Source organism: Acomys russatus, chromosome 30 (genome assembly GCF_903995435.1).
Source record: "Acomys russatus chromosome 30, mAcoRus1.1, whole genome shotgun sequence".
NCBI lineage: Eukaryota > Metazoa > Chordata > Mammalia > Rodentia > Muridae > Acomys > Acomys russatus.
The window spans coordinates 34,802,798-34,819,890 of record NC_067166.1 but is presented as its reverse complement, the minus strand read 5'-3'; positions in this window follow the sequence as shown (position 1 = coordinate 34,819,890).

The following is a 17,093-nucleotide window of genomic DNA, read 5'->3' as shown; positions in this document are numbered from 1 at the left end:
ATAATAAATGGTATATCTCTTGCCTGGACTAGTAAGACATAGCATCTGTGAAAAAGACCTACATGAATAAAGAATGTGTCAGACTCTACAGTTACCTTAATTGATCAACCCTAATTAATATAGAACAATCAAATTTGTATAAGTGAGTTTACAAAATATTTTAAATATAATTTTCACAATGTACTTTACCGGCTTAAACCATAAAAATTGGCTCGCAAAGCTGAGTGCATTCAAGAAAACCTCTTTTGGGTCTTTCCAAGGGCATTAGTGACTCTGAGGCTCAGAAAAAAGAAACATTCAATTTGAACAACTTTCATCGATAATGGAGAAATACTGACTTCAAGAAGGATGTACAGAAAAGATGGGCATGCTCATCAAAGAAGCTAATCACCTTTTCACGTTGCTTTTTGTACTTAATGCACAAATATCTTACATAAATGATAATCTGGCATTGAAGAGCCTAATTCCTTGCTTTATTTTCATGTAGGCCAAGAGCAATGACTCAGTTACACCTGCTGCCTTGCGAGTGACATGAACTCTGATCTTTAATCAATGTGCTAAGCATACAAACCTCATCTCTTTATTACCTACTTGTTATCTGTTTATCCTCTCACCACCTAGAGCCTCTGCCTCTGTTTTCTCAGAGGACAAGGTAACTTCTGCATTAGGCAGTTTATCCTGTGTTAGAGAGCCTTAGAAGCACCTGCTGAGAAGTTTTGTTTGCTGTCAGAAAAGTTCACAACTTCTGCTCACACAAGGATTCTGGCTGTCATCACAGTACGCAATACGATAACGTGTAGAGCTTCTCTGGAGGTTTATATACTTAGAAACAATCTATTCCGGGCCTTGAGTAATATAATAGTTTACCCCTGACACGGGAGCTTTCCTACAGTTTTGGTAGATTTACCCTATTTTTATGTAAATATGTGACATAGGCGAACTGCTTGCTTTCGTTTTCCAGGGAAGTGCTGGTTTTTTGCCAGAGTCTAAGGGCTGCGTTTCACCTCTTCCAAGAACACTGCCCATTGCTTGGCTTTGCCAAGTACACGTCTCAAGCACTGTATATACTGCTCTGGACTGCTAGCTATATTTTGCTGTTTGGGGTTAAAAGTCAGGAAATATTTGCACATCATCATCTTCAAGAAGTTGTGTATGGCTGGGTGAGGTGGCACATGCCTTTAATCCCATCCCTCGGGAGCCAAAAAGCTTATCTATTATTTTACTAGCTTTGAAAAGAGTTTGTGACCAACATGAGTTGATCTGGACAGAAGTGGCTCTTACAAAATCACTTAGCTATTTCTTGTTTTTATTGGCTTTATTTGGGGGCTATGGCTACCAACTTAGACTCTAATGAAATAGTCTATGATTTTGCCTGCCCCCCTGAATTCTTCTTTTTACGTACCTCTGTGTGTGTGTGTGTGTTACACAAACTAGCACCTTACACACTGTAAGTTTGCTGTTCTGTGGCACTAAGTACCTGTCCGTTCACACTGCTACACTGTCCTCATTTTGCCTCTCATCTCAGAACAACCACCATACTTTTTTCTTTATGAACTGAATTGCTCTGGTTACTTCTCCATACAGTATTTCTGTTTAATTATTGTTGTTTAAAATTGTGTGTGTGTGTGTGTGTGTGTGTGTGTGTGTGTGTGTGTGTGTGTGGTGTTGGGATATGCACGCTTGAGTGCAGTTACTAAGTGAGGTCAGACATCGATCTTCTAGGAGTTTGAGTTACAGGAGTTTGTGAGCTGCCAAATGTAGGTGCTGGGAACTGAACCGAGGTCCTCTGATGAACTGTCTCTCCAGTCCCCTATTTCTTTTTGTGATTACCTTTTTTTTTTTTAATTAAATTTTAATATGTATTGTTGCATATGCCAATGTTTCTTCCATTTTTAAGCTGGTGATACTCCATTGTGTGTGCACAGTACAAGAACTTTATTTGCCTATTTGTGGACACGGGGCCACTTACATTTTGGCTACTATGACTGCTCTACAAAAGTTATGCTTTCCCATGTCTCACAGACTCATGAATACACATTTCTCCTACATTTTTATCCCTAACATTTAAGAAGTGTTTAAATAGAAAAAGACAGTACTTTAAATAATTTTCATCATCTTTTCTGTAGCCTTTCCTCATCTCTTCTGTTGAAGCATGTGCTATTGTGTGGCAGGTGTCGTCTTTAAGTCTGTAGCAAAGAAATTTAACTTTAATAATTTTATCATCTTTGTCTCACTCCATTCACCCCCTCCTCTGCTTTAAGAGAGTGTGCGCTATTATTCCTTTCCTAGATAACTGGTAGAATCCACCAATGAAGCTATGTGAGCATAGCACTTTGTAGGAAGGTTTCATTGTAAATTCGCATAGAAGCAAAGTGGTAGTTTTCTGTTTCTCCTAGAGCCAATTTTGGTAAATAATACTTTTAAAAGGAATGTTAATTCATACACATCTTTTAGTTTGCTGGCATGAAGTCATTCAGGGTATCCTCCCACCATCTTCTCCATGTTAGAGGTCTGCTGTGATGCCCTCTCTTGTCCACCTATAGGTCTGCTGTGATGCCCCCTCTTGTCCTCCTATAGATCTGCTGTGATGCCCCCTCTTGTTCTCCTATAGGTCTGGTGTGATGCCCCCTCTTGTCCTCCTATAGGTCTGGTGTGATGCCCCCTCTTGTCCTCCTATAGGTCTGGTGTGATGCCCCCTCTTGTCCTCCTATAGGTCTGGTGTGATGCCCCCTCTTGTCCTCCTATAGGTCTGGTGTGATGCCCCCTCTTGTCCACCTATAGGTCTGGTGTGATGCCCCCTCTTGTCCTCCTATAGGTCTGCTGTGATGCCCTCTCTTGTCCTCCTATAGGCCATTTGTGATAACTTCTCTTATTCTTGATATTAGTTACTAATTTCCCCTTTCTTATTTTTATTGTTTTGAATTGTTTTGTTTTTTTTTTTTGTAAGCTAACAAAGTTTATTAATTACTTTGAAATGCTAACTTCGTGTATGCTGAATTAACTTTTTCTTTTTTTCTCTTCCTTTCTTCACCCTCCTTTTCTTTCATGCTGGAAATTGGACTTGGGACTTTGTGATGGCTTGGTAAGAGCTCTACCACTGAGCTATATCCCCTCAATGTTGGCTTTATTTTTAAATCTTCATTATTTACTTATTTCTACTTTGAGCTTATTTTTTCTAGTTTATACATCTTAAATGACAGCCTTCCCACCACCCCTCAATATGCTGCAAAATCCTCTGTATTATAAAAGCAAAGGTGTTTTAGAATTGATGGAACAGTACTGTTTTACAACTACTTGTTTTATTGATACATTCTTGAAAATATTATAGCTGTAATGTTTTAAAGACTCGTGACAGTTTCTCTAAGATTCAATATGATCTTAGAAAATAATATTTTTAAATTAAACATAAACTAAATAAGTGTAGGTGATTACAAAAAAAGGATATGGTGCAAATCATAAAAACAATAAGTAAAAAGTATTTTCTTTTACAATTTAGATCAATAAAATTAAAAAACGATAAATCAAAGCCTAACATTAGTAATTACAAGAAGAAACACTCATTCTCATGTTTGTGTATTTTAGATGCATTCACTGAAATATGGATCTGTACGCAAAATGTATAGTCCCTTAGGTTCAGGGATGCCCATTATCCATCATTTTAATGGTTACATATTTCAGACAATGGCTGCAGAAGGGTAAAAGGATGTAATTGTAAAGATGTCTATTTTTTAAACAGCTTTATTGAGATATAGTTCACATACCATACAACTCACGCTTTTAGCGTGTTCACAGATATTTGCAACCATCACCACAGTCCACTTCAAGATATTTTTGCCATCCCAACGAGAAGCGATGTAGCATTTATCTACCACTCCCCCTCCCCCTGCCATTTCTAGTCAATGTTATTTTGATAAGCCAAAAATCAGAAATGGTTTACATACCTATTTTCTAATACTTTTTGTGTCCATTAAAAAAATATAATACAGTTTTTACTAAGAATGCATATTAACTAAGTGGAGGTCAATTTTTATAACCCAGGATGTACTGAGTTTAACATTGACTGCTTTCTTTCAAGTTCACCAGTTTCATGTTTATGTTATTCTGGGTATGGCAGTATCTTTAAAAAAAAAAAAAGTAATTTTTCTCTCTTGGCGTGTTGGACTCTGCTGTTCAGGTTGAAGTCTGGCATTACAGGATAGCCCCTGAGCTCCATGCTAAAATGACAGACTCCCTTCCTGCCCGATCTGGGGAAAAACCCCAAATCCTCTATGGAGTGTCACATAGCCCTCAGGGAGATTACAGGCCCAGCCCTCACCGTCCCCCACCCCCGTAAGAAACCCATTCAGTGTGCACCTGGGGCTTTCTAATACTCTCTCCATGCTAATGAGATGGCTTGGTACCTTAGCTTTCAGCCAATGGCCTTTCCCCACACATCTAACTGTACCTGGAATTCTCCCAGCCCCCCCTGCTGCCCATAGAATAATTACTTCTTATGATAGGGCTGTGCTGCTGCATGTAACGTATCCCTGGCCCTTCCATCCTCAGTGAATGAAACACATTCACCCCCGAAAACTCCCGCTGCCCAAGGTTTGTAATGTTTTATATGAAATAAAAGTGGGCCACTACCATCTATTTCACCAAAGATCTTCTGAGACTCACCATTTATTCTGGGGGAAGGAATAGCTTCCCTCTTCCCTGAAGGATTCTCTGCTGGACCACCAACCGCCCTCATCCCAGCTTGAGTGCCAGTTAAGTCACATGCTGCTCGCTGCCACAAGCTTCTGCCCCTTCACTAGTGTGTCAGTGCAGGTCGCTGACGCCATCTTTCTTGCACAGCTCCACCCACCTCAGTGCCCGTCTGCGAAGGCAATAGTCTGGCTGTTCTCAAAGCAGCCGTTCCTTCTGCCTGAACCATCCTGGGCTCCCGCCACTGCCTCTCGGTTTGGTTTTGGAGCTCAGAGCCTCTGTTATTGGCTGTTCTCCAGCTGCTCACCCAAGCTAGGCTGGGCCCTCATTGCCACCTGTCTCGGGAATCGGAGCCCTGGGTTCCATTGACCATGAACTTCACCCCTTTCTCCCTGGAAAGTGACATAGCCCTGACCTTCCATCAGAGGAGCATGTACTTCTGGCTTCCCAGGAGAGTCCCCAACAAGGCCCAGGCTACCACCAGGTGCAGACCGACATTGGAATGTCTGTTTGTTCCCTCCCCTAATGGCAAATTCTCTTGTTCGTTGGTTCTAAATGCTTAGAGCATTGACCCTCAAACTTGCTCATTGTTGATCACAATCACCTAGAATCTTGTTATAATTATTATCCTCTGGATTCTACCCCTGGAGGTTCTTAAGCTGAGATATATATATATATATATATATATATATATATATATATATATATATATATTGCAATGCACAAATCGTTGGCAGAGTAATATCAAGGTTTCTCATCAGAGAATAAAGACACTCATAAACTTAACCATGCAACTATAATTCCTTGTATCACCAACCAGTGGTGGCCTACGCCTTTAATCCCAGTACTTGGGTGGCAGAAGCAGGTGGATCTCGGTCAGTCTGAGGCCAGCTTGGTCTGTGTAGAGTGAGTTTTAAGACAGCCGAGGCTACACACAAAGAAACCCTGTATCAAAACATCTAATAATAATAAGAAGAATGATGATGATGATGATGATGATGATGATGATGATGATGATGATGATCCCAGGTTCTTTAGGGAATGCCATCACCTACTTTCTTCTAAATATATGGTGCTCATTTTCTCCACTGTGCTAGCTCAGTCTAGTTATGCAGTACAGACTCCTGTCTTAACACTGCTTGGAGAAATTCTCCTGCATGACTTTGCTGACTGTATGATACAATAAACACCACTGGCCAAGTAGCCTGAATAATAGAGATTGATTTCTTGCAATTCTTTGTGTTAGAGGTGTGAGATCAAGGTGTGTTGTGCTTTGAATGGGAAATGTCTCTCAGGCCAGGAGCATTTGAACTCTTGATTTCAAGTTGTGCCGCCAATTTGGAAGGTTATGAGACCTTTGGAGGTGGAGCCTCAGGGGAGGAAGTAGGTCCCTGGAAGTGGACCTTGAGTTTCAAAGCCTGGCCTCGCTTCCTATTCTCTCTGCTTCCTAACTGCAGAGTTGATGCTAACCAGTCGCCTTATGCTGCTGCAGCCACACAGTCCTCACCATGATGGAAGGTGTCTGTTCTTAAACTGACCTGAAGTAACTTCCTCCTCTCTTGAGTTGCTTCCTGTCCGGTGTTTGCTTACTGCAAGAACAGTAACTGACATGAGATGTTAGTAGGGTTGCTTTCTTTTGAGGATGCTCTCATCGGTTTAGCAATGGGTTTTCTTCTGGACTTCCCTTCCTCCATCCTATTTCTTGGGATAAGGACACAACTCACATTGGGTTTTACTAACCTGATTACCTTGAAAGACATATTTTCCCAAACAGTCACCTTCTCTAAGACTGGAGGTTACTTCTAATTGAATTTGGTACAAAGGAAGAGGCATTATTCTATTTACCACATTGCTTAGTCTACAAGGCTTCACCTCTATACTTGGAGATTGCCCCAATAATTGTAATCTACAGTGGTTTCCTCATAATTCGCACTTGTTCATAAAAGCCAAACATTTAACTGCTTTTTCTGTAAACACTCCTGATCTTCTATATCATATTCTTGAAAGTGGTGTGTACTTTTTTTTTTTTTTTTGGTTTTTCGAAACAGGGTTTCTCTGTGTGTAGCCTTGGCTGTCTTGGACTCACTTTGTAGACCAGGCTGGCCTTGAACTCACAGCGATCCACCTGCCTCCGCCTCCCGAGTGTGTGGTTTGTACTTTTGAGACAGGGTTTCTCTGTGTAGCTTGGCAGTTCTGGAACTCACTCTGTAGCCCAGGCAGGCCTCGACTCAGAGATCCAACTGCCTCTGCCTTCCTAGAAGATTACAAGGATTAAAGGGATTGGATGAAAGACGTGCTACAGCATGGGATTATAATTTAGCAACCTGCCTGCTCTGGCAACGGATCACAGTCAATAACTTTCTGATCTGTATGATCCCGCTGGAATGCCCTACCTTTAGTCCCTCTGGCTGGAATACAGACACACGCTTAGTACACACCTTTAATCACAAACAATGAGGGTAAAATTAGTTTGTAGGAGAAAGCAGCCATGTTTGAAAAGGATGTCTAATTGAGGGGCAGACAAAGTGATGAATCAGAGAAAGATTTGACAGAATGAATTAAAGATAGGATGTGCCCAACTCTCATGAGAACAGACAGGAAAGAGGAGCTACTTAAAAACAACACAGTGAGAGCTGGAGAAATGGTTCAGTGGTCAAGAGCACCGTCTGCTCTTCCAGAGGACCTGAGTTCAATTCCCAGCAACCACATGATGGCTCACAACCATCTATAATGTAATCTGATGCCTTCTTCCAGCATGTAGGTATACATGCAGATAGAGCATGTAAGTAAATAAATACATTTTTTAACTGAGAAGTACACTAGAGTTGAGACAGTAGAGTAGGGCAGCGCAGAGAGATAGTAAAGAAGACAGTAGAGTAGAGAGTTCAGTAGAGAAGAAAGTTCTGTAGAATTGAGTTCAATACAGAACAACACAGTCCAGGCAGTTCAATCAGTTCAATGCAGTGGAGTTGAGTTGAATAGTCAGCTGGGAGTGAGTACACTGGAGTTTGGTTAGGTGCAGTTCAGGAGCAGTTTTCCTAGCAGAGCATTCCACTCTAATGAAACACCGAGAGAAGCCAGATTGAATCGGTGAGCTTGGTTGGAGAGGAGCTTGAGCCAGAACAGCTGAGTTGAACCAGCCATGGAGAGTTCAAAAAGAGCTAGGAAGGGTGAGCTTAGTCAGCAGTAAGCCTCCGAGATGGCAATTACATCATGGGAGAGTAAAAGATACTTTTACGTCATGCCCTCGTGACCTGGCTGCTTTATACATTTTTTTTTTTTTTGTATGTGTTTCCCAGATTTGAGCTCACCACTTGCTACACACAGTCATTATGCTTAATGTGTTTTTAACTGTAGGGCTTCAGCTGTGGTTTTTGCCCCTTAGCCTGTTCCTGAAGACCAATACACTTTGAATATGTAAAGATGGTTTCTTCTGGGACTTCAACACCCTTTTAATATGGCTACATGATAAAGTATGGTCCCTGGGTACCAAGCCATCAGGGCAGTCCATATTAGTCAGGACCATCAGTGCTGGCAGCTGTAATAAAAGACTCCTAAGCAGTTGTTCAACACAGTGAAGATTTGTGAATTTCCACTTGACATTTTAGTCTGTTGCAGATCGGCCTCCACCATCTTGTAGATGTACAATTGCTCCAGTGATAACAGTGGGTAAAATCTTCTCCAAAGGTGGACAACACTATTGACTATCCAGGGTGCCTGGATGGAATAAACAAAGAAGAAAGGGGAATACAGCTAGTGTGGCCATCCTTCTAGAATGTGTTTCTGTTACTGCTCCTGTGGCCTATGGACCTCAGGAGGCTTCCAGACCTCAGCCTCAGTCACATAAGCGCAGTCAACCCCAAGTCACATAAGCCAGTCTAAGAAGCAGACACTCTCTCACTATATACCCATGCCTTTAGCTCTGTTCCCCTAGAGGGCCCTGCCTAATGCACCAGGGGATGCAGAAAGCACATGGCTGGCGGCGGAGAACTAACAATGCCTCTTCTCTGATCTGATCCTTTTAGACATTGTATGAGGCCGTCATGTATGTGTCTAATTTGGGGGAGGGGAAAGTCGATTTTCTTCAGGGTTGGCCCAAACCTGATTTTAAACAAAAATGAAAACTAGTGTTTGCAATGCCTTAGCAACTTTCCTGCTACAGTTTTAAGCAGCATTCTGAAAGGCCACTTAGTGCCCCTGTGGTAACTGAGTTAAAGGGAAGGGAAGCAATGGAGAGTGGGGCATCAAAGTACAGTTCTGGGTCCGGGGCTGTGAACACGGTAGCAGCTCTGCCCTTCAGGCTTTCTTCAGGTTTGGTGGAGACCTTACGAGAACTGCAAATATTGGACAGAAAGAATGCTATTGTTTGGGGGCAACTTTGGGGCTTCCCAGAAACCCTAGAACCATGACCAGCTGGCCAAGGAAATCTGGGCTACAGCATTGGTAATATCTCCCTTTGAAGTCCAAAGGAGCCTTTTTGCTTCAGCCTGGGACCTAGAAGTCAGTGAAAGTCACTAATCTGTCAGGGGAGGTCATTTTCTTTCAGTGGTGAGGGATGAAAATCAAGACTGGGCAGATATGAGGTTCCAGGCTTCTTTACAGTACAGAAGACAAAATAGACACCACCAAGTGCGCCGCTGCGGAAAAGATAACCAACAGTAGTCTAGAATATTAACGACTCCGCGGCTCACTGCAGTCTCATCAAAGGTTGCTCCCCTTCCCCCAAGTATGGTCACAGAATAAACAGACAACATAACGGCCTACTTTGCAATGCTTCCCGGTTAGGAAATTTAAGTAATTTAGATTAAGTGATTCCATTTCTGTTTGACTTGGCCCCATTCTGTTACGCAGCCCCAGCACAGGGAGAGCTGGCCCTTCTGCGCAGGCCCTCTCCAGGCAGTCATAACCGTTTGATCTTACCCTTCATCCACAGCAGGTACCCCTGGGGAGCTGGAGCACCGAAGGTCTGCCTGGTGGGTGGAACACAGCCTTCTAACGTTCTTGCTGCGCTGAGGACCAGCTGACACATAACTGTGATGATGGGTAAGCGTTTTTATGATGCGCCTATCGCGGGATCTCTGTTGTTGCAGTGGCATATTGTTGGCTAACACTCACCGGTTGGATTTTTATAGCTCCGGACTGATCTAATAAACAGCAGCAGATGGAGCTGGAGTCTCTTTGGAGAAATGACTAATCCCCCACAACCTGTAGGATTGCTCCCTGTGCGTTTTGCTTTGGCAAACGGGGAAACGGACAGGAGCGAAGCGAGCTGCCAGTGCTTTTAAGCTGTCTTTTTGCACATACAGCTCAGGGGCCGAGTCTGAGAGATGCTATACTGGCTGTTTCCCCAATGCAAACTCTGCACTCTGGTTCTCTGTAGGAAGTAGAACTCCGCAAAGTATTTAGGCTCGCTGACACGGTAAGTGTTCATGGTTTCCGTCACCCTCGGCAGATCATGTCTTTGCTTTCCAATTCCGTTAGTCTGCTCATGCTGTACACGGTATCATAGATGATCAAAGACATGCATGTTCACGTGGTTTGGGAAGCTAGGCCATCTTCTCCCGTGTGTCTACCTGCTTTCATTTCTGCACGCCTTCCTCATCTGTTTCCTAAGCAGTGGCTAGTGATAATGTGTGATCTATTTTAATAGTGCTTATTGAGTTCTGCCATGTGTTGCCGCTTGTTAAACAACTATTTTTTTTTTCTCTTTCTTTTTCTTTCTACTTTTTTCTTGGGGGGGGAGGGAGGGGGGCTGGAGTGATGGAGGTTTGAGACAGGGTTTCTCTGCGTAACAGCCCTGGCTGTTCTGGACTCACTGTGTAGACCAGGCTGGCCTCAAACTCACAGAGATCTGCCTGTCTCTGCCTCCCAAGTGCTGGGATTAATGGTGTGCACCTCTCTCTCTCTCCCTCTCTCTCTCTCTCTCTCTCTCTCTCTCTCTCTCTCTCTCTCTCCCTCCCTCTCTCCCTCCCTCCCTCCCTCCCTCTTTCTCTCTCTTTAGCTCTTTAGATATTAAAGATACTAATTTGTGGTTTCACCACACTGTAGAACTCTCTTTTCATTTCTTTCTTTTTAACAGTCTTACTATGCATCCCTGTCTGGTCTGGAATTTGAAATGATGATTAGGCTAGCCTCAAATTCATAGAGATCAGCCTGTCTCTGCCTCCCAAGTGCTAGGATTCAAGGCTTGGCCATCATGCCAGGTCCTATCAAAACAACAACAACAACAATCGACAAACAAACAAACAAACAAAAACAACCCACAGCAACAACAACAACAAACTCCTGAAAGTTAGTTTTCACTGTTCTTAAAATGAATGCAGTGTCCTTCACACAGCCTTCTGCCCCCAGGGCAATGTGACCTTGCCTTCTGTCTTAAGTTGTCCTGATGTCCCTCTGTCTCTCTGTGTCCCCTTCCCAGTGACCTCATAGCACTAGCACTAATTAACTTCTCAGGTGAGGCAGTCTTTCCTCCTTGCCTGTCTTGAATAGTCTCTGCTTACTTCAGGCTTGTCACCTCGCAGGGATGTCAGTGAAACACCTTGTTAAAATACTTAGCGTAGCTGTCCTGACGCACGCATTGCCGTGCTTACGTTTGGTTCTCATCATAGTGGTGGTTACAGACTTCTCTCCCACTGTGTAAAAATTACCTGTCATTATCTGTTCAACATCTTATACATTCCATAAATTCTTAAGTCATAGTCTGTGTTTTCAACTGCTGCATTTTAAGAGCTAAATCCCAGGAGTGCAGCAATGATTTAATAAATGTTTGTTATTATATTGATATCAGTGGGCCCGTCTCAAATAACACCCTTAAATCACAGGTGGGTTTTATCTCAAATCCCTTGAACAACTTAAAATAGAATAAAACTGCCTAACAAGTTACCACAAAGTGAGGCATATCAAGTAATCAGGCAAAGGGAAGAATTCCTTAATGATGGACATTGATCTGTTTTCTGTTTGATAAAAGTTGTAAATAGTCAGAAAGACTTATGCTTTCTTGTAAGTAACTTGCTTATATTTCACGAGTGCTGGTAATCAACTGCTAATTTGAAAAACACACCTTTAAAAAACCCTATTCCTTATGGTAGAGTGCCTGTTTATTAAGGGAAGAGCTGGAATTTCATTTATCAAAGTAAAATGATGCTACACAGAAGGGAGTGAAATGCCCCCACCCATATGCAATCCAGTTATTCAATCATCTACCAGAATACTTTTACATGAGATTTTAACATGCATGTTTAGAGGCCCCAAATACTATTTTGTTTTATCAACAATAGTTATTTATCAACAGGCAGAAATGCTCTCATCTCTAATTATTTATTTATTTATTTATTTTTAATATACACTTGATAGAACAGCCTGAAAGTCACATAAATTCACCTATCTCTGCCTCCTGAGCAATGAAATTAAAGACATGCACCCAGGTAAGTGAACGATTTTAGAAAACTAATACTATTACATTAAGCTTTCCTGTGCTCAACTTCAGTCTCATTAAATAAAACATTAAATATAATTTCTGATTCTGGACACTAACGGTTATTACTCACAATCCAAAAAACATTAAACTGATTTGTTTTCTGGGTCCTGGTGGCCTAACACTTTTTAGGGAGCTCAGAAAAAAAATTAGAACCTCCTACTAGGAAGTAAAATAAAAAAGCTCTCGATCTTATTTAGAGAGAGAGAGAGAGAGAGAGAGAGAGAGAGAGAGAGAGAGAGAGAGAGAACACGTGTGCAAGGAAACAAATAAACCAACAGTTTCATAGGTGGCTTCACAAAGAAGTATCCGGCGTTGAAAATGAGTGCTGTGCTGCAGAAAGCTGCCTCCCACCACAGCACGGAGGGGCCTGTTGTTGCAATAAAGTCTCAGCCTCAAGGCAGATGGCTACACTGCTCTTCAGTAAAACTCCTAAGTTACTTAAGCTGTGGGTTTTTAAGTTCAAGTGTGAGAAGCACCAATTTAAACCAAATAAGGTCCGACTGGGCATGGCAGCATTAGATACTCCTCTTAGTGGGCAAAGAAAAATGGCTTGCCTTTGGCTGGTATTGGTTTGAGGTTGGCAAGTGCAAGTGCACACTGTGAGCTGGCTGGGATACAATGGTTCAGAGGAAACAGCGTTCTCATTGATGGTGTGGTGGCTTTTACCTGGGCAGGCGCGGAGGGCAGCATCCAGTACTAAATAGGTCAGAATGAGTTTCTAGAGCAGGGCAGGAGTGACTTGAGAAGCGCCAAGGCATACCAGACCTCTGACCTGGTGGGGAGCTCCTGCCCTGCCCTCCTCCTTGCCTGCTGTGCCAGTGGGGCCTGTCACTCAGCTTTCAACAGTCTCCACTTCCCACATGGATTAGAACCAGGCCGACTTCTAGGAACAGGAGTCTAGACTCTGCCGGTGTGTGTTCAGAAACACCCGTGCTCTGGAAATCAAAGAGCTCTTTGAAACATTGGTCTCAGTAATTCATGTGCTTTCTCTGGTTGCTGAGTCCCGGGCTTCCCAGCGACACAGAGTGAGTCACAGAGAGAGGAGCTTGGAGGGGTGGGTCCCTGGGAACCTAAAACAGCTCCTTGGCAACCTGAACCTTGGACAGAAAATTTTCCCTCTGTAATTTCCTCAAACCTCTTCCACAGTTTAAAATCCCAGAGTCTGCACACACTTCCAGGCACTGGTTTACCCTGCCCTGACCTGAGTGACTGGTCCTTTGATGATGGTAATTTTTTAGGTTTTGGTAAGAGACCATATCACCTAATATAGAAACTTGGTTTGTTTTGGTTTGGGGTAGAGGGAGAGGGTGTGAAAATAGAAGTACTGGACATAGGACTGATAGAAATTTAACCAAGTAACACCAGGTCTAGGCAAGAGTGCCAGATCCTGTCACTGCTTCATCACAGCCCCCTTTCAAATAAATAAAAGCCAAGAAAGCAACCTAAACAGTTTAATTTGAAATGCCTGCACTTTGAGCTGTCTACAGAAGTCTCCACAACTTCTTCTGGATGTTGAAGCTTGTTCAGACCCTCTGGCAAGAGAGCTCAGACTTGAGCAGTGTTTCTCCGAATGTGGTAGCCAGGAGGGCGATCTTCTTCTAGAAACACTGAAAATGCATTCTCGGGGTCCACCCCAGGTCTTCTGGATCAAAAACTTATGTGACTCTGAAACCAGTCTTCAATATGAGAGAGAAAGAGAGAGAGAGAGAGAGAGAGAGAGAGAGAGAGAGAGAGAGAGAGAGAGAGGCAGAGAGAGAGAGAGACAGAAGACAGAGAGAGAGAGAGACAAAGAGATTAGAGACAGAGAGCGAGAGGGCAGCAGGAAGGGAGGGAAGGAGGGAGAGAGGGAGGGAGGGAGAGGCTGAGTTCATGAAGGAGACCATAAAGATTTACTTTGGACCACCACCACAGCACGTTCCCGGTGAGAGTTTAAAAACTGTATTAACTGGGGGAAACCTCGTTAATCCTCACATTGTCCTAGTGGGCTGGCCACCTGTTGTTGAAGGTGATGTACTCCAGTGGTTATGAATCTGTCAGAATGAAAAGAACACACTGCTCTACTTATACAGTTGAATTATAACTTCTGCTCCGTAAATGAGATGAATTAAGGCCTGTCTGGAAAGAATTAAAGTTCTTTCAAGCAACATGAAGTTCACTTCTCAAAAAATGTGGTTAAAGAACCTTCCACTCCCAAACTAGTCCCTTAAAAGCTAACTCATAAGTCAACATTTATATAAAAGCAGAGAAGCATGCAGGGTATGAGGGTTATTGGCTAATAAGCTATAAAAAGGCAGCCTAGTGGGAGCCTCCGACTGAAGGGCAGATGAAGTTTGCTGCTCAAAAGTCTAGGACAGATCTAGTTCAGAAAGAGATCGAGTCCAATACAGGAATTGACCTTCGTAGAAATATCTTGAGGATCTCTTCTGTGTGTTTTAAGGATTGCTTGAAAAATAAAAGGTCCTGCCCTCTAATGACAGGAACCAGAAGCAAGTATTTTGCATTAGGAAAAAGGCATCTATTTTTGTACGCGTATGTGTATTTGTATGTACTTATGTGGATGTGTGGTATTGTATGTGCATGTGACTGTGGTGTTCCATGCATGTATGAGTTGGTGTATGTGCCTGTGTGTATGAGTGCAGAGATCACAGAACACCATGTGCCCTTCTCTGTCACTCTCTATTTCTTTAAGAGCGGGCTTCTCAGTGACCTTGGAGCTAGGCTGGTAGCTAGTAATTCACAGTAATCCTCCTGTCTCCATCCCTCATGATGTTGGAATTAAGATCACTCAAGTCTTCACCGTTCTTCCACCCCCCGCCCCCGCTTTTTTTTTTTTTTTTTTTTTTTTTTTTTACCTAGGGGTTGGAATTCAAACTCAGGTCCTCATGTTTGCAAGGGAAGTGTTCTTACCGCTGAGTCATCTCTCTCCAGCTGCAACTTCACAAAGAAAATGTATCAGCGTAGCTCATGTGCAAAGAGTATATGATTAGCATGCATGAAGCCCTGTGTTCGCGCAACAAAGTGCCAAGTATATACACATAAAATAAAAGGAAATAAAACAAAATAAAGGGCAAACACTGAGGAGACACAGAACCTGCATTGTTTCGTTGGAAAGCAAGGAGGGTCAGAGTAGAGACTGCTCTTAAATTTTACCTGTCAGCCTTTCTATCTCGGTCACTCCCACATCGAGTCCGTCATTTGCGAGAAAATGAACAAATTTGACCTCTCTGCCCATAAAATTCAGAATCATTGCGGGTGAAGAGAATTCTGACACACAACTGCTGATCATCAAGGAAACAATATGGCCTTACTTGTTTACACACTGTGCAATCTTGAGCAAGATATTAAAAAAAAAATATCAAGAGCAGCCGGGCGTGGTGGCGCACGCCTTTAATCCCAGCACTCGGGAGGCAGAGGCAGGTGGATCGCTGTGAGTTCGAGGCCAGCCTAGTCTACAAAATGACCCCAGGACAACCAAGGCTACACAGAGAAACCTTGTCTTGAAAAACAAACAAACAAAAAAAAAAAATCGAGCCTATTTTTTTATTTCTGCAACAACATTTTTCCTGTTAATAGCATGCCACCTGAATAATTGATTTTATAAAGACAGGGAACAAAGTGGAGAAACATTTATCTTTATATTTTGTTTCCCTCTGTAGATCACACCAATATGACGAGTTTCTTTAGTTTAGACAATGTTTAAATTCAAGATGTTCAGGAAGAAGCTATCTATCAACTTCTTCACAACGTCTCCCCCTTTTAAAAATCAGTGCTTGTAGGTTGTGTTAGTCCTACTGATGAAGTTAAATGTGTGTGTCTTCTTTCCAACCTAACAAATGCAAAGGACATCGCAATCTCCCCTCCCCTGCCTGTGTGCTCTCTCCTTCTTTTCCCAGCTCTTGTGTCTGGATGTCCATAAGAGTCAACACCTGACTTCCCTGCTTCTACCATCACTTCCCTATCTCTTCCCCATCACCCTCTTCCCTCTCCTATCACTTCCCGTCTCTTCCCATCATCTCTTCCCATCACTTCCCCTCAGCTGTCTCCCCATTCACTCCCCATCTCGCCCCATCACTGTCCCCATCCTATTCCCCATCACTTCCCCATCCCTTCCCCATCACTTCCCTATCACTTCCCTATCATTTTCCCCCCCCCCCCATCCTATTCCCCCAAGTCACTCCCCATCTCTTCCCCATCACATCCCCTCATTTCCCCATCTCTTCCCCATACAGCTACACTGCATGCTTTGACTCTAAGCTCCAACTTTTTAGAGACTCATGAATCTTGGGAATTATTTTTAGATGACTAGCTTCCATGTCTTTTTTTCCCCCCAGAAAGTAAAGATCATGAAAGCATCTGTTTCCTGAATGATCCATTTGAAGATTCCATGATACCGTAGATATAAAATGCATACAGCAGCCAGGTGCCGTGGTGCACGCCCATAATCCCAGCACTTAGGAGGCAGAGGCAGGAGGATCTCTGTGAATTCGAGGCCAGCCTGCTCGACAAAAATGAAGCTAGGACAGCCAAGGCTCTTCAGAGAAACCCTGTCTCAAAAACAAACAAACAAAAAATACACACAGTATTCAGTAAGGATAAATAGCAAGAGCTGTTATTTTTTTTCCTGACAAATTTCCCTTGTCATAGCAAGTGTGTCATCAGTGCACGTGTGGAGTCTGGAGGACAATTTGTGGAAGTCACTTCTATCACTCCACCATGAGGGTTCCAGGGACTGAACTCCGCTCATCGGGCTTGTCGGCAGGAGCTTTTGCTTGCTAAGCCATTTTTCGGGGCTGCACATGTCGTAAGGTATTTTTCTTGAGGATTGAGACAATCACGTATGTGGAAACGCATGTCTGAGCAGTGTGCCTGAGCAGTATGACAAGACCCAAACTCTAAAAAAACAAAAAAGTCATCAAGTGAAATAGTC